Below are 19,662 nucleotides of genomic sequence, written 5' to 3' on the forward strand. Positions count from 1 at the left end.
TCCAAATGGCCCATGAGAATACCAAGCACTCTGTGCACCTCACTCACACCTCCTGCCTTATAACTGGCACTCTGTATGTGCTCCTCACTGTGATAATAGCAAGATTTTGCAGATGGCTATTCAGCACCTGCAGAATGTCAGCCAAAATCCATGGCAAAGGAACTATCCCACACTTGAGCTGTACCTCCACCATTGGACAAGGAAAAAGGAGGCTCTCAGTACCAGACCTGGTACATTGCAGCATCAGGAAATGGCGTACAAGCTTAAGAATTCCACCATAATTAGAAGCAAAAAGCATGGAGCAGACATATCCACAGAATGTCTGAAGAAGTATAAGAATCCCTAGCAGGGCTGGTGGAAAGTATTTTTCTTTTGAAGTTTGTAAAGACTGGAGGAGGGGACTTCTACTGTGAATGTGAAGAAAATAACACAAAATTTCAAAGAAAATGAGAAATCAAGGAAACATGATGTCAGCAAAGGATCACAATAATCTTCCAGTAACTGAGAAAAAGCAAGAGAGTTCTAAAAAAAGATCTATTTCTGCTTTATTGACTATGCCAAAGTCTTTGATTGTGTGGATCACAATAAACTGTAGAAAATTCTGAAAGACATGGGAATACCAGACCACCTGACCTGCCTCTTGAGAAACCTATATGCAGGTCAGGAAGCAACAGTTAGAACTGGACGTGGAACAGACTGTTTCCAAATAGAAAAAGGAGTGCATCAAGGCTGTATATTGTCACCCTGCTTATTTAACTTATATGCAGAATATATCATGAGAAACGCTGGACTGGAAGAAGCACAAGCTGCAATCAAGATGGCTGGGAGAAATATCAATAACCTCAGATATGCAGATTACACCACCCTTATGGCAGAAAGTGAAGCCTCTTGATGAAGGTGAAAGAGCAAAGTGAAAAAGTTGGCTTAAAGCTCAACATTCAGAAAACTAAGATCATGGCATCTGGTCCCATCACTTCATGGCAAATAGATGGGGAAACAGTGAAAACAGTGTCAGACTTTATTTTTTCTGGGCTCCAAAATCACTTCAGATGGTGATTGCAGCCATGAAATTAAAAGAAACTTACTCCTTGGAAGGAAAGTTATGATCAGCCTAGATAGCCTATTCAAAAGCAGAGACATTACTTTGCCAACAAAGGTCCATCTAGTCAAGCCTATAGTTTTTCCTGTGGTCATGTATGGATGTGAGATTTGGACTGTGAAGAAAGCTGTGCACTGAAGAATTGATGTTTTTGAACTGTGGTTTTGGAGAAGACTCTTGAGAGTCCCTTGAACTGCAAGGAGATCCAATCAATCCATTCTAAAGGAGAACAGCCCTGGATGTTCTTTGGAAGAAATGATGCTAAAGCTGAAACTCCAGTACTTTGGCCACCTCATGCGAAGAGTTGACTCATTGGAAAAGACTCTGATGCTGGGAGGGATTGGGGGCAGGAGGAGAAGGGGACGATAAAGGATGAGATGGCTGGATGGCATCACCGACTTGATGGACGTGAGTTTGAGTGAATTCTGGGAGTTGGTGATGGGCAGGGAGGCCTGTCATGCTGCAATTCATGGGGTCACAAAGAGTCGGACATGACTGAGCGACTAAACTGAACTGAGAACAAAGACATGAAGATTTGTGATTTATCTGATTAAGAAGCTCAATGGCCTCTGAGAAAATGCAGAATGGCTATCCAATGAACTCAAGAAAACTACATGAACAAAAGGAGAAGTTTAAGAGAGGTAAAAATCATAAAAAAGAAATAAATTTTGGGGATGAAATGTATAATGAATAAAATGAAAATAAAATAGAGGACATCAGCATAAGAAAGGATCAAGAGGAAGAAAAAAATCTATGAATTAAAAGACAGGAACATAGAAATTATCCAGTCAGAGGAAAAAAAGAATCAAAAAAGAGTGAATAAAGCCAATGTGATATATGGGATATAATTGAAAGAAGGACCTGGGAATTACTGGACTCTCAGAGGAGAAAAATGAAGAAGGTGGTTAAAAGATTATTTAAAGAAATAATGGCTGAGAACTTCTAAAATCTGAGGAGAGATTTGGATATGCAAGTTCATGAAGCTCATGGATCACCAAACAAACTCAAAGATATATTTTTCAAGACATATTATACTAAAGAGGTTAAAGTAAATAAAGAATGGGGATATAATGTACAAATAAGGGATAAACCAATAAAAAATTTATATAGTAATAGATTATAACTGCATTTATTGACATTATTTCAAAATATATAAAATATTTAATCACAATTTTGTACAACTGAAACCAATGTAATTTTGTATGCCACATATAACTCAATAAAAATTTAATTTACTGGAAAAATAAAAAGGAGAGAGACTCTTACAAGCAGAATGATCTATATTTTTGTTTTTGTGCCACAGCCATATTGTTTTGATTGTTGTAGCTTTGTAGTACAGTCTGAAGTCAGGGAGCCTAACTCCTTCAGCTCCATTTTTCTTTCTTAAGATTATTTTGGCTATTCATGGTCTTTTGTGTTTCCATGCAAATTATAAAAATTTTTATTCTAATTTCTGTGAAAATGGCATCAGTAGTTTGATAGAAATTACATGCAAATTAAAGGTACAGTGAGGCATCACCTCACACCAGTCAAAATGGCCATCATCAAAACACGTACAAATAAATGCTGGAGAGGCTGTAGAGGAAAGGGAACACTCCTACACTGTTGCTTGAAATGTACATTGATACAGCAACTATGGAGAACAGTATGGAAGTTCCTTAAAAACTAAAGTATTTATTTAGGGAATTCCCTAAAGAATTCCCATATGTCTTTAAGTTAATTTCTCAGTACAATCTCTTGTCTAAGATGGTGAGATGATATATTCAAAGAATCAAAAGAAAAAGAAGTTCCTGCCAATCAAGAATACTCTATCCTGAAAAGTTGTCCTTCAGAAATGAGGGAGAGATAAAGATTTCCCAGAGAAACAAAGCTGAGAGTGGTTATCACCACTAGACCTGCTTTACAAGACATGCTGAAAGAAGCTCCTCAAGCTGAAATGAATGGACAGTAATTAGTAACATAAAAACATGTGAAAAAAGGCAACATACTGGTAAAGGTAAGTATATAATCAAAATCAGAATAGTCTAATACTCTAATATAGTGGTGTGTTAACCACTTAAGTCTAGTATAAAGATTAAAGAATGAAAGTGTTAAAACTAATTATAGCAACAATAATGTTTTAATTAATACACAATATAAAGAGAGGCAAATTGTGACATCAAAAACATAAAATGAAGGCAATAAAAGGGTAGAGTTTTGTAGGTGATCAAAGATACTAGCATAAAACAGACATATTTTTAAGATACCACACATATGTGGAGACTGTACAACATGCTACTGAATAACTATTGGGTCAATAAAAAAATCAAAGGAGAAATAAAAATTTAACTGAACACAAGTAAAATGAAAATATGACATACTATAATTTATGAGAAATGGCCAAAGTAGTACTAAGAGGGAAATCTATAGGAATACAGACCTACCTGGATAAACAAGAAAACTCAAATTAAAAAAAAAATCTAACTTTACACTTAAATGAACTAGAAAAAGAAGAAAAAAATGAAGCCCAGAATTAGTAGGAGGAAGGCCATAATAAAGTTCAGAGAAGAAATAAATGACATAGAGACTAAAAAGACAGTAGAAAACATCAATGAAACTAAGAGCTGGTTCTTTAAAAGATAAAAAAAAAAGACAAATTGTTAGCCAGACTTACTAAGAACAAAAGAGAGAAAGCCCTCATAAATAAAATCAGAGATAAAAGAAGAAATAACAGATAACAAATAGTATAAATGATTATAAGGGACTATTCTGAACAGTTATACATAAGAAAATTGGACAACCTATAAGTGTACAAATTCTAGAATCAAGAAACCTTCCAAGACTTAATCAGTAAGAAATATAAAATCTGAATAGACAGGTCACTAGTACAGAGATTGAAACAATTGTTTGTAAGATCCTCAAAGAAATGGTTCAGGATCAGATGGCTTCACAAATTCTATCAAACATTCAAAGATTGAATATCTATCCTTCTCAAACTCTTCCAAAAAATTGAGAATTAAATACTTTCTAGCTCATTTTATATCACCAGCATCAATCGACCTGATACCAAAGCCAGACAAAGACAACATAAACATGAAAATTGTAGGCCGATATTTCTGATGAGTACAGATGCAAAAATCCTCAACAAAATATTAGCAAACCAAATTCAACAATACATCAAAAAGATCATGTACCATGATCAAGTGGGATTTATTATAGTGATACAAGGATGTCTGTTGCTTTTCCTAGGTTAGGGAAGTTTTAGCTATCACGTCTTCACATATGTTTTCAGGTCTTTCTCTTTTCTTCCTCTGGGTCCCCTAAAAGGCAAATATTAGTGCAGTTGATGTTGCCTCAAAGGTCTCTTAAACTTTCTTCATTTCTTTTTTTTTTTTTTTTCTGTTCAACGTCAGTGATTTCCACTACTCTGTCTTCTAGCTCACTGATCTATTACTCTGTATTATTTAATCTACTATTGATTCATTCTAGCATATCTTTCATTACAGTTATTATATTCTTTATCTATGGTTATTTTTATTTTATAATTTCCAAATCTTTGTTGAAAATTTTTAGCTTCTTGTTTGCTTTTTTCTCCATTTTTCCATTTTCATCCATTTTTCTCCTAAGTTGTTTGATCATTTTTACAGTTACCACTCTGGACTATTTCTTGAGTGTATTGCCTGTCTCAACTTCACTTAGTTCTTCTGGGATTTTGTCTCATTCCTTCATCTGGAACATGTTCCTCTGTCACCTCAATTTTGCCTAAGTTGCTGTTTGTATGTATGTGGTAGTTTAGTTACTTTTCTTGACCTTGGAGAAGTGACCCTCTGAAGGAGAGGTCGTGTGTGTCCCAGAAGTGTACTCTCCTTATCACCTAAGCTATATGTTCTATGATTTCCCTCTATGAGGGTTGTGTATGTCCTTCCCTTGTGGTGTGCTGACTGTGTGAACATTGTGATAGGCTTGGTTTGCCCCTGGTCTGGTTTACCAGGCCCTGCTGTTGGTGGGGCTGGATCATAAGGATACCCATAAGGATACTCAGGGGATCCTGGGGCTAGTGCTGGCTCATTGGTAGGCAGAGTCAGGGTCCAGAAGGCTCTAGGGTTATTGCCTACCCACTTGTGGGTGAAGCCAGGTCCTGGCATTAGTGCTGGACCACTGACAGCAAAGCCATATGCTGAAGTCTGGTGGCAAGGCCCAGGAGTCCAGAGATGGTGTCAGATTGCTGGTGGGGGACGTGACCAGTTCCTGACTCATTTGATTATGGGGTCTGGGGTGTCCCAAAGCTTGTATTGGCCTGCTAATAGACAAAGCCTGGGCCCAACTGGTCACAGGGCAAGGTCTGGCCTTCTGATGGGCAGGTTTAATCTGTAGGATGTGGGATTATTATTTTCTTGCCCTGTTGTCTGCCCTTTTGTGGGTAAGGCTGGTCCAGAAGCAAAACCAGGCTTCCTGGAGGGCAGGGCCAGGGACCAGGAGTTTCTGGAACTGAAGCCTTCTTTCTGGTGGTTAGAAGTGTTTCCTGGGTCCTCTGGTGGACAGGGCCATGTTCAGAGGTGGCTGTGGGCTCAGAGGTTGTTAAAGCAATCTGTCTATTGATGGGTGGGGCTGTGTCCTTGCCTAGTTAGTTGCTTGTCCTGAGGTATCCCAGTGTTCCTATCAAATTAGTGCTTTTGGTTTGGGGCATGTGAGATTCTGTGTACACCTTTTAAAAGTGAAATCTCTATTCCCCCCAGTTCTCTTTGAAGTGAAATGCTCTAGAGGCTTTTCCTGTTGTTGGATCCCCAGGCTAAGGAGCCTAATATGGAGCTCAGACCTCTCATTCTTGTGCAAGAATGTCTGCAATGTAATTACTCTCTAGTTTGGAAATCACCCATCCAGGGGCATGGGACTTGATTATATTATGAGTTTCCCCTCTTCTTTGTCTTCTTATGTCTTTAATAATGTCTTATGTAGATCTTTTCTGGTAGGTTCCCGTAAAAAATACCTTTTCTGGTAACTTTCATCGTTTTAATCTAAGATTGTTCTGTAAATAGTTGTGATTTTGGTGTGCTTGTGAGAGGAGATGCGGTCAGGTTCTTTCTACTCTGCTGTCTTCTCAAATTAAAATTTAAGATTAAAAGTGCTGACATGACAAAATGCATGAATTACAAAGAAGACATAACAGTCATGCACTATCAACACAGCATTTGTTAAATGGTAATATTTTAAGTGGTTGGAAAATCATAAAATTACTATTATAGTGGAAGATTTTAAAGATACTCCAAGTAAGAAATGTCCATTAGGAAGAAAAGAGGAAATGAATGATATAACTAATGACATAAATCTAATCAATATCTATAAAATTTTGTACAATTTGAATTATTCTTATATATTAATGTTTATTATATATATCCATAAGTTGACTGAAATAAGAATAAAAGTATGCCACTTTAAAAGATGTTAACCCCAGAACATCCAATAATTGAGTTTCATTTAACCTTTAAAAGACAGGTTAAATGAGGGAGGCCCAACCAAAGATGGTGGAGGAATAGGATGGGGAGACCATTTTCTCCCCCACAAATTCATTGAAAGAACATTTGAATGCTGAGCAAATTCCACAAAACAACTTCTGAATGCTGGCAGAGGACATGGGACACACAGAAAGGCAGCCCATTGTTTTTGAAAGGAGGCAGGACAAAATATAAAAGATAAAAAGAGAGACAAAGAGGTAGGCATGGAGATCTGTACCAGGAAGGGAGTCTTAAAAGAGAAGTTTCCAAACACCAGGAAACACTCTCACCGGCGGGTCTGTGGGTAATCTTGGAATCTCAGAGGGCAACATAACCGGGAGGATAAACAAATAATTAAAACCCACAGATAACGTGCCTAACGGCAACTCCCAGCACTCACAGCTGCCACCAGCAAGCAGGGGCTGAATAGGGAGACGTGGGCTGCATTGCTTAGGGTAAGGACTGGGCCAGAATGCCCTGAGGGCAATCTGAAGGAACTAACGTGAGATAGCAACCCAAACTGTAGGATAGTCTGAAAGTGAGAAAAAGAGAGAGAGAGTGAGAGAGAGAGAGAGAACTATCCGGAGAAAAGCCCTAACCTCAGGCACTGACAGGCCTGCTCACAGAATAAAGGACTGAGCAAACACAAGAGGAGAGCTAGCAGGCTGAGGAGTGGCCCATTCCCCACCAGAGACAAGCACACAAAGGTAAGCCAGAGCCAGAAAGTGGCAATCATGGCCCCAGAGAGGCATACTCTACCAAAATGCAAACAGGCTCCATTGCTAACCAAGAGTTCTTGGGCTTCTGGATGGTTGACATCAGCTGGGAGGATCTCAGTCAGAGATCAGCTCCCCAGAAGAGACATATGGCACACCTGAGAAGGCATGCACATTGTACACCCAGAAAACCAAGCAGCTGGGACAGGGGAGGTGATAAGATGCACCGCCCACCTGGGGGTGACTACGCTCACCAAACACCTGGTCACCTGAGCTGCTAGGACCTGGGAAGGGCACAGAACTCAGGCACAACAGAGTCCACGCCTTTGGGGAGTACTCCAGAACCTGAACCTGAGTGGCTTACGCCTTTGGGGAGTACTCCAGAACCTGAACCTGAGTGGCTTAGACCTGGAAAGTGCACACAATCCAGGATCTGCCTCAGACAGTTCCCAGCAGAGCAACCTAGAGCCTGAGAAATGTAGACCATGAAAGCACACACGCCATGAGTGGGTGCAAACCCAGTGCAGCTGAAATACTGTGAGCACTCCCCACACACTCCAGTGATATTTGTTTTCAGTGTTCCTCCCTCCCCACAGCACAACTGAACAAGTGACCACCTTTGCCCCCTTGTGTCAGGGCGAAAATTAAACACTGAAGAGACCAGCAAACAGAGAAGCTAAAATAAACAGAGGGAACTGCTTTGGAAGTGAGAGGCACAACAGATTAAAACCCTGTAATTAGCACTGACTACATTGGAAGGGGCCCATAGATCTTGAGAAATATAAGCCAGATCAAGAAACTATCTGAAACTGAACCTATCCTATACTGTCTGCAACAGCTCCAGAGAAATTCCTAGATATATTTTTACTATTATCATTTTTTAATTTATTTTTTTAAATTAAGTCCTAAAAAAAAAAAATCAAGTTCTCTATTACTCTAATTTTCATGTTTATAATCTACTATTACCTTGCAAAAAATGACCCTATTTTTAAAGCAAACTCTATATATTATAATGTTTGTGACTTTTTTTTATATTGTATTTTTGAGAGTCTAAACTCTAGATTTTTAATCTATGCTTTTTAGTATTTGTTATCAATTTTATACCTTTAGAACCCAATCTTCAGTACCCGTTTTTACTTGGGAGTGTGATTATTGGCTTGACCACTCTCTCCCCCTTGACTCTCCTTTTTCTCCACCAGGTAGCATCTATCTCCTCCCTCCACCTTCTCTTCTCTGTCCAACTCTGTGAATCTCTATGTGTGTTCAGGGCTGTGGAGAATACTTAGGTAACTGATTACTGGCTCGATCTGTCTCTATCTTTTTGATTCCCCCTTTTCTCTTCCTGGTCACCTCTGTCTCCTTCCTCCCTCTTCTCTTCTCTGTATTACTCCATGAACATCTCTGAGGAGCCCAGACTGTGGAGAGCAAATAGGGAATTGATTACTGGCTAGATTACTCTCTCCCCTTTTGATTCCCCCTCTTCTCCTCCTGGTCACCTCTATCTCCCTCCTCCCTATTCTCTTCTCCATGTAACTCTGTGAGCCTCTAAAGGTGTCCTCTACTGTGGAGAATTTTTTCACCATTAACCTAGATGTTTTATCATCGATGCTGTATGGATGGAGAAGTCTTGAGGCTACTGTAAGAATAAGACTGAAAGACAGAGGCAAGAGGCTTAAATCCAAAACATGAAATCACCATAAAACTCCTGACTCCAGGGAACATTAATCAACAAGAGCTCATCCAAAAGCCTACATACCTACACTGAAACCAAGCTCCACCCAAGAGCCAACAAGTTCCATACCAAGACATAAAATGCAAATTCTCCAGCAGCACATGTACATAGCCCTGAACTCCAATATAAAGGCTACCCAAAGTCACACTAAACCCACTGACATCTCAAAACTCACTACTGGACACTTCATTGCACTTCAGTGAGAAGAAATCCAGCTCCATCCACCAGAACATGAACACAAGGTTCCCTAACCAGGAAATCTTGACAACCCACCTGTCCAACCCACCCACAGCAAGGAACCTCTACAATAAAAAGGAAGCACAAACTGCCAGAATACAGAAAGGCCACCCTAAACACAGCAATTTAAACAAGATGAAAAGACAGAGAAATACCCAGCAGGTAAAGGAACAGTATAAATGCCCACCAAACCAAACAAAAGAGGAAGAGATAAGAAATCTACCTGAAAAAACAATTCAGAATAATGATAGTAAATATAATGCAAAATCTTGAAAACGAAATAGAGTTACAGACAAATAGCCTGGAGACAAAGATTGAGAAGATGCAAGAAATGTTTAGCAAGGACCTAGAAGAAATAAAAAAAAGAGTCAATATATAATGAATAATGCAATAAATGAGATCAAATACACTCTGTAGGGAACCAACAGTAGAATAACTGAGGCAGAAGATAGGATTAGTGAGGTAGAAGATAGAATGGTAGAAATAAATGAAACAGGGAGGAAAAAAGGAAACAAAATTAAAAGAAATGTGGACAACCTTAGAGACCTCTGGGACAATGTTATATGGCTAAACATTCAAATCATAGGAATCCTAAAAGAAGAAGATAAAAAGAAAGCCCATGATAAAATACTTGAGGAAATAATAGATGAAAACTTCCCTAAAATAGGCTAGGAAATATTCACCCAAATACAAGAAACCCAAAGAGTCCCAAACAGGATAAACCCAAGGCAAAACACCCCAAGACACATATTAATCAAATTAACAAAGATCAAACACAAAGAACAAATATTAAAAGCAGCAAGGCAAAAAGAACAAATAACACACAAGGGGATTCCCATAAGCATAACAGCTGATCTTTCAATAGAAACTCTTCAGGCCAGAAGGGAATGGCAGAACATACTTAAAGTGATGAAAGAGAAAAACCTAGAACCCAGATTACTGTACACAGCAAGGATCTCATTCAAATACAAAGGAGAAATCAAAAGCTTTACAGGCAAGCAAAAGCTGAGAGAATTCAGCATCACCAAACCAGCTCTAGAACAAGTGCTAAAGGATCTTCTCAAGATAGGAAACACAGAAAGGGTGTACAACTCGAACCCAAAGCAACAAAGTAAATGGCACCGGTATCATACTTATCAATAATTACCTTAAAATTTAAATGGGTTGAATGTCCCAACCAAAAGACAAAGACTGGCTGAATGGATACAAAAACAAGATCCCTATATATGTTGTCTACAAGAGACCCACCTCAAAACAAGGGACATATACAGACTGAAAGTGAAGGGCTGGAAAACGATATTCGACACAAATAGAGACCAAAAGAAACAGGAGTAGCAATACTCATATCAGATAAAATAGACTTTAAAACAAAGGCTGTGAAAAGAGACAAATAAGGACACTACATAATGATCAAAGGATCACTGCAAGAAGAAGATATACAATCATAAGTATATATGCAACCAACATAGGAGCACCACAATATGGAAGACAAATGCTAACAAGTATGAAAGGGGAAATTAACAATAACACAATAATACTGGCAGACTTCAATAACCCACTCACAACTATGGATAGATCAACTAAGCAGAAAATTAAAAAGGAAACACAAACTTTAAATGATACAATAGACCAGTTAGCCCTAACTAATATCTATAAGACATTTTATCCCAAAACAATGAATTTCACCTTTTTCTCAAGTGCACATGGAACCTTCTCCAGGATAAATCACATCCTAGGCCATAAATCTAGCCTTGGTAAATTCAAAAAAATTGAAATCATTCCAAGCATCTTTTCTGACCACAATGTAGTAAGATTAGATGTCAATAACAGGAGAAAAACTATTAAAAATTCCAACATATGGAGGATGAACAACACGCTGCTGAATAACCAACAAATCACAGAAGAAATCAAAAAACAAATCAAAATGAAAATGAAAACACAACAATCCAAAACCTATGGGACATGGTAAAAGCAGTGCTAAGGGGAAGGTTCATAGCAATACAGGCTTACTCGAGAAACAAGAAAAAGTTGACTAAATAGCCTAACTCTACACTTAAAGCAACTAGAAAAGGAAGAAATGAAGAACCCCAGGGTTAGTAGAAGGAAAGAAATAATAAAATTAGGGCAGAGATAAATGCAAAAGAAGCAAATGAGACCAAAGCAAAAATCAACAAAGCTAAAAGCTGGTTCTTTGAGAAGATAAATAAAATTGACAAGCTGTTAGCCAGACTCATCAAGAAACAAAGGGAGAAGAATCAAGCCAACAAAATTAGAAATGAAAATGGAGAAATCGCAACAGACAACACAGAAATACAAAGGATCATAAGAGACTACTATCAGCAACTGTATGCCAATAAAATGGACAACCTGGAAGAAATGGATGAAGTTTTAGAAAAGTATAACCTTCGAAAACTGAACCAGGGAGAAATAGAAAATCATAATAGACCCATCACAAGCATGAAAATTGAAACTGTAATTAGAAATCTTCCAGCAAACAAAAGCCCAGGACCAGATGGCTTCACAGCTGAATTCTACCAAAAATTTAGAGAAGATCTAACACCTATCTGCTCAAACTCTTCTAGAAAATTGCAGAGGAAGACAAACTTGCAAACTCATTCTATGAGGCCACCTTCACCCTAATGCCAAAACAACACAAAGATGCCACCAAAAAAGAAAACTACAGGCCTATATCACTGATGAACATAGATGAAAACATATTTAACAAAATTCTAGCAAACAGAGTCCAACAACATATTAAAAAGATCAAACGTCATGACGAAGTGAGCTTTATCTTGGGGATGCAAGGATTTGTCAATATTTGCAAATCAATTAATGTAATATACCACATTACCAAATTGAAAGGTAAAACCATGCAATTATCTCAATAGATTCAGAAAAAGCCTTTGATAAAATTCAACATCCATTTATGATTAAAAAAAAAATCTCCAGAAAGCAGGCAGAGAAGGAACATACCTCAACATAATAAAATCTATATATAACAGACCCACAGCAAATATTATCCTCAATCATGAAAAATTGAAAACATTTCCCCTAAAGTCAGGAACAAAACAAGGGTGCCCAGTCTTACCACTACTATTCAGCATAGTTTTGGAAGTTTTGGCCAGAGCAATCAGAGCAGAAAAAGAAAAAAAAAAAAATCCAGATTGGAAAAGAAGTAAAACTCTCACTATTTGCAGACGGCCTGATCCTCTAAATTAAAATTCTAATGCCTCCACCAGAAAGTTACTAGAGCTAATCAATGAATATATTAAAGTTACAGGATATAAAATTAACACAAAGAAATCTCTTGAATTCCTATACACTAACAATGAGAAAACAGAAAGAGAAATTAAGGAAACAATTCCATCCACCATTGCAATGAAAAGAATATAATACTTAGAAATATATCTACCTAAAGAAACAAAAGACCTATATACAGAAAACTATAAAACACTGATGAAAAAAATAAAAGAGGACACAAATAGATGGAGAAATATACCATGTTCATGGATTGGAAGAATCAATATGGTGAAAATAAGTGTACTACCCAAAGCAATCTATAGATTCAATGCAATCCCTATCAAGCTATAGAACTAGAACAAATAGTTTCACAATTTGTATGGAACTACAAAAAGCCTCGAATAGCCAAAGCAATCTTGAGAAAGAAGAATGGAACTGGAGGAATCAACCTGCCTGACTTCAGGCTCTACTACAAAGCTACAGTCATCAAGACAGTATGGTACTGGCACACAGACAGAAATATAGATCAATGGAACAAAATAGAAAGCCCAGAGATAAATCCTATGGACACCTTATCTTTGACAAAGGAGGTAAGAATATACAATGGAGAAAAGACAATCTCTTTAACAAGTGGTGCTGGGAAAACTGGTCAACTACTTGTAAAGAATGAAACTAGAACACCTTCAAACACCATACACAAAAATAAACTCACAGTAGATTAAACATCTAAACGTAAGATCAGAGACTCTGTGGGAGAGGGAGAGGGTGGGAAGATTTGGGAGAATGGCATTGAAACATGTAAAATATCATGTATGAAACGAGATGCCAGTCCAGGTTCAATGCACGATACTGGATGCTTGGGGCTAGTGCACTGGGACCACCCAGAGGGATGGTATGGGGAGGGAGGAGGGAGGAGGGTTCAGGATGGGGAACACATGTATACCTGTGATGGATTCATTTTGATATTTGGCAAAACTAATACAATTATGTCAAGTTTAAAAATAAAATAAAATTTAAAAAAAAAAAAAAAAAGAAACTATAAAACCCCTAGAGGAAAACATAGGCAAAACACTCTGTGACATAAATCACAGCAGGATCCTCTATGACCCACTTCCCAGAGTAACATAAATAAAAGCAAAATAAACTAATAGGACCTAATTAAACTTAAAACCTTTGGCACAACGAAGGAAACTGTAAGCAAAGTGAAAAGACAGCCTTCAGAATGGGAGAAAATAATAGCAAATGAAGCAACTGACAAAGAATCTCAAAAGTATACGAGCAACTACTTTAGCTCAATTCCAGAAAAATAAACGACCCAATCAAAAAATGGGTAAAGAACTAAACAGACATTTTTTCAAAGAAGACATACAAATGGCTCACAGGCACATGAAAGGATGCTCAACATCACTCATTATCAAATCAAAATCACAATGAGGTACCATTTCAAGCCAGTCAGAATGGCTGCGATCCAAAAGTCTACAAGCAATAAATGCTGGAGAGGGTGTGGAGAAAAGGGAACCCTCTTACACTGTTGGTGGGAATGCAAACTAGTACAGCCAATATGGAGAACAGTGTGGAGATTCCTTAAAAAACTGGAAATAGAGCTGCCATATGAACCAGCAATCCCACTGCTGGGCATAAACACCAAGGAAACCAGAATTGGGACACGTGTACCCCAATGTTCATGGCAGTACTGTTTACAATAGATAGGACATGGAAGCAGCTTAGATTTCCATCAGCAGACGAATGGATAAGAAAGCTGTGGTACATATATATAATGGAATATTACTCAGCCATTAAAGATAATACATTTGAATCAGTTCTAATGAGGTGGATGAAACTGGAGCCTATTATACAGAGTGAAGTAAGCCAGAAAGACAAACATCAATACAGTATACTAATGCATATATATGGAATTTAGACAGATAGTAATGAAGACTCTATACACGAGACAGCAAGAGAGACACAGATGTACAGAACAGTCTTTTGGATTCTGTGAGAGAGGGCGAGGGTGGGATGATTTGGGAGAATGGCATTGAAACATATATTATCATATATGAAATGGATCGCCAGTACAGGTCTAATGTATGGAACAGGGTGCTCGAGGCTGATGCACTGGAATCACCCAGAGGGATGGCATGGGAAGGGAGGTGGGAGGGGTTTTAGGATGGGGAACACATGTACACCCATGGCTGATTCATGGCAAGGTATGGCAAAACCACTACAGTATTGTAAAGTAATTAGTATCCTATTAAAATGAATAAATTTATTAAAAAATCATAAAATATATCAAGGTATTATCCACCTTTTCCTAGTATGCCAATATGCTGAGTAAAAAAAAAAAAAAAAGCTCAAAAAAGAGAAAATAAAAGATAGACTAAATGAAACAATTTTATCTAAGCCATTCAGTGCTGTTATGAAAAAGCTTCAAAACATAAATCCAATAGACCCTAATGTTCTAACTTGGAAAAAAATAGTATCAAAAGAAAACTATGAACAAAACTTATTTAATAATATGAATGCTAAAGTTAGTCTTTTGGACTCTGTGGGAGAGGGAGAGGGTGGGATGTTTTGGGAGAATGACATTGAAACATGTATAATATTATATATGAAATGAGTCACCAGTCCAGGTTTGATGCAAGATACTGGATGCTTGGGGCTGGTGCACTGGGACGACCCAGAGGGATGGTATGGGGAGGGAGGAGGGAGGAGCATTCAGGATGGAGAACACATGTATACCTGTGGCAGATTCATTTTGATATATGGCAAAACCAATACAATATTGTAAAGTTAAAAAATAAAATAAAAGTAAAAATATAAATAAAGTTATAAATTAAATATAATATTCAATATTCAGTATAAAAAATATAATACATGTAAACAAAATTTATTCTAGAACTATAAGGATTTATCAACATCAGGCTATCTAATATTATATTTAATTAACAGATTCCTGGGAAAATGTGATCATGCTAATAGATTCATTTGATAAAATTCAGCAACCCCACTCCAGTACTCCTGCCTGGAAAATCCCATGGACGGAGGAGCCTGGTAGGTTGAAGTTCATGGAGTCACTAAGAGTCGGACACGACTGTGTGACTTCACTTTCACTTTTCACTTTCATGCATTGGAGAAGGAAATGGCAACACACTCCAGTGTTCTTGCCTGGAGAATCACAGGAACGGGTGGGCTGCCATCTCTGGGGTCGCACAGAGTTGGACACGACTGAAGCGACTTAGCAGCAGCATTCCTTACAAAAATTGACATATGATAGAAAAGGAAAGGAAATAATGAAATCTGAGGAAAATTTTTCATAAAATACCAATAGCAGAAGTAATTTTATGTGGCAAAATGCTGAAGCCATTTATATTAAAATAACAGAATACTATTATCATTATTATTTTAAAATAAATTATAATACAAAAAAGAAAATTAAATACTGATACAAGTAATGGAAAATATTATTTTCTATCATCATGCTACTTTAGAAAATAAATGTTTAGTATTTATAAGGTCGTTTTGTAAATTAACTGTGTGTTAGTCACTCAGTCATGTCTGACTCTGCAATCGCATGGACTGTAGCTTGCCAGGCCTCTCTGTCCATGGGATTCTCCAGGAAAGAATACTGGAGTGGGTTGCTATTGACTTCTCCAGTGTATCTTCCCAAGGCAGGGATCAAATCTGGGTCTCCTGCATTGGAGCAGATTATTTACCATGTCAGCCACCAGCGAAGCTGCATATTTAGATAAATACCCAGAGTTCAAGGGTGTTTCTCTCTACTAGAGAAAAACAGAGCTACATATAGAAGTCAAAGAAATTCCAATAAAATTCCAGGTTTAAAAATTTGCTTAAAGTAATAACAAAGTCTATATGGACATATAAATGCATGAGTACAGGAAAGAAATAATGAAAAAAAGAAAATAATAATAGGTGTTATAGCTTTAAGATTGGGTATAGGCAAGTTGGAATAAAATAAGGGGCCCACAAATAAATCTATACATACCTGAGAATAGAATCTATGAAAATAAATGGTTTAATTTCAGTTAAGGAGAATGATTTATTTAAATATATTGCCTTGGTACAAGCAAAAATTAGTACTGATAAATAAACATGTAAGTTTAAACAATGCACTAGAAATTATGCTGAAAATTTAGGAGATTGTAGTGTAAAGTATGGGTTGGGCAAATATTTCTAACTGAAGAAAGTGAATCCAGAAGCTTTGAAAGGAAAGATCGAGATATTTGACAATATAAAACAAAAAATGTTTTATGGCAAAATATACATAAACAAAATTGATAAATACATAGTATTTATCCTCTTGCCCAAATTTCTATAGGCCTGTTTGTACCTTCAGTGTATTTAAAGAAGATGGCGTGACTGAAGCGACTTAGCAGCATACATGTTGGGGTGCCATTGCCTTCTCCTATACCGTTGTATAGGTATGTGAATAATTTTATGAGGACTGAGAAAAATATTGAGGCATGCATACCAGGCTATAAACACTGATAATCTAGGGTTGGGGTAGAGTAATAAAGTGAGTTGCAGGAAAGTAGAGGGAGAAGGAGGAGGAGAAAGGAAAAAATAATAGCAATATTTACAGGCAGAACTTTGAGTACAAGGATCAGTATAAAGTGCAGTACTCAACACTAAAATTGGAGAAGGCAATGGCACCCCACTCCAGTACTCTTGCCTGGAAAATCCCATGGACAGAGGAGACTGGATGGCTGCAGTCCATGGGGTCGCTGAGGGTCGGACACGACTGAGTGACTTCACTTTCACTTTTCACTTTCATGCATTGGAGAAGGAAATGGCAACCCACTCCAGTATTCTTGCGTGTGTTCATCCCCCAGGGATGGGGGAGCCTGGTGGGCTGCCGTCTATGGGGTCGCACAGAGTCAGACACGACTGAAGTGACTTAGCAGCCGCAGCAGCAGCAACAACAATAAAATGCTAAGGAAACAAGCCATCGACTATGTGGAATGAATATAGTGTGAGACACACATAGCAAGGTTTAGAACATTTAGAACTGTTGCCTTAAGTCCAGAATAGCTTGGGGACTCATTGTGTTTGTGCTCTGCTTAGTCACTCAATTGTGTCTGACTCTTTGTGACCCCATGGGCTGTAGTCCACCAGGCTCCTCTGTCCTTGGGGATTCTCCAGCAAGAATACTGGAGTGGGTTGCCATGCCCTCCTCCAGGGGATCTGCCCAACTCAGGGATTGAACCCAGGTCTCCCACACTGTGGGCAGATTCTTTACTGTCTGAACCACCAGGGAAGCCAGTATATGTGATAACAAAAGAGGTGATGGAGGGTCGGCCAGCAAAGAAAAAGTGATTTTTGCCCTCGAGCTATTAGGGTCAATCCTTCCAATTCATCCTCACAGATTCCACAAAAGGAATATCTAGGGAGTTAAGACAGAAGCCACTGGAGAGTTTTCTCTGGTTTACTAAGAGCTAGCACTACCAAAGGAAGAAACCCATTGCACTTCCAATCTAGCCATATTTTGGGATTCCCAACCCATATTCTCAGAAACCTCATGCTCACAAACTTTGTTTGTGCTTACTTTTGTATATTATAAATGTATAACTTCTCTAGAAAAAAGAAAGGTATTAGAAGAAAAAAAATGACTTAGATTCATCTAACTTTGACTAGTTATATTTTAGATATGCTGATACTGTGAAAATTATTGAAGTTATTTTTCATTTTGATGATATTGAGTAGTACTAATGATTTTTCCCTTTTTTCTGATTGAATAAATAAATTTTTGAATTAAAATATTTATTGGAGTATTAGTTCATCTACAAATTTGTGTTAGTTTCAGATGTACAACAAAGTGATTCAGTTATACATATGCATATATTTATTCTTTTTCAGATTTTTTCATATTAGTTATCACAGAATATTGAGGAGAGTTCCCTGTGCTATACAGTAGGTCCTCGTTCATTATCTATTGTATATATAGTAGTGTGTATGTTAATCCCAAACTCTTGTTTTATCCTTCCACCCCCACACACACACATTTCCTCTTTGGTAACCATAAGTTTGTTTTCAATATATGTAAATCTGATTCTGTTTTGTAAATAAGTTCACTTGTATCAATTTAAAAAAATATTAGATTCCACATATGACTGATATAATATGGTATTTGTCTTTCTCTGACTTCATTTCATGTGATAATCTCTAGGTCCACCCATGATGCTACAAATGGCATTATTTGATTCTTTTTTATGGCTGCCTAATATCTCATTGGAAGAAAAGTTATGACCAACCTAGATAGCATATTGAAAAGCAGAAACATTACTTTGCCAACAAAGGTCTGTCTAGTCAAGGCTATGGTTTTTCCAGTGGTCATGTATGGATGTGAGAGTTGGACTGTGAAGAAAGCTGAGCACTGAAGAATTGATGCTTTTGAACTGTGGTGTTGGAGAAGACTCTTGAGAGTCCCTTGGACTGCAAGGAGATCCAACCAGTCCATTCTGAAGGAGGTCAGCCCTGGGTGTTCTTTGGAAGGAATGATGCTAAAGCTGAAACTCCAGTACTTTGGCCACCTCATGTGAAGAGTTGACTCATTGGAAAAGACTCTGATGCTGGGAGGGATTGGGGGCAGGAGGAGAAGGGGGCGACAGAGGATGAGATGGCTGGATGGCATCACTGACTCGATGGACATGAGTCTGAGTGAACTCTGGGGGTAGGTGATGGACAGGGAGGCCTGGAGTGCTGTGATTCATGGGGTTGCAAAGAGTCAGACATGACTGAGCAATGGAACTGAACTGAACTGAATATCTCATTATATATACCTTCTTTATCCAGTCCTCTGTCAGTGGACATTTAAGTTGCTTCCATGTCCTCATTATTGTAAATAGTGTTGCAATGGACATTGCACTGTATGCCTCTTTTCAAGTTACAATTTTCTCTGGGTATATGCCCAGAAGTAAGTTTGCTAAATCTTATAGTAGTTCATTTTTAGTTTTTTCAAGAATGTACATACTGTTCTCCATAGTGGTTTTACCAATTTATATTCCCACCAACAGTGTGGGAGGGTTCCCTTTTCTCCACATTTTCAGCATTTATTCATTGTAGAATTTTTGATGATGGCCATTCTGACTGGTGTGAGAGGGTACATTGTTGTAGTATTGATTTGCATTTCTCTAGTAATTAGTGACTTTG

This window comes from Bos indicus x Bos taurus, chromosome X (assembly GCF_003369695.1).
Source record: "Bos indicus x Bos taurus breed Angus x Brahman F1 hybrid chromosome X, Bos_hybrid_MaternalHap_v2.0, whole genome shotgun sequence".
NCBI lineage: Eukaryota > Metazoa > Chordata > Mammalia > Artiodactyla > Bovidae > Bos > Bos indicus x Bos taurus.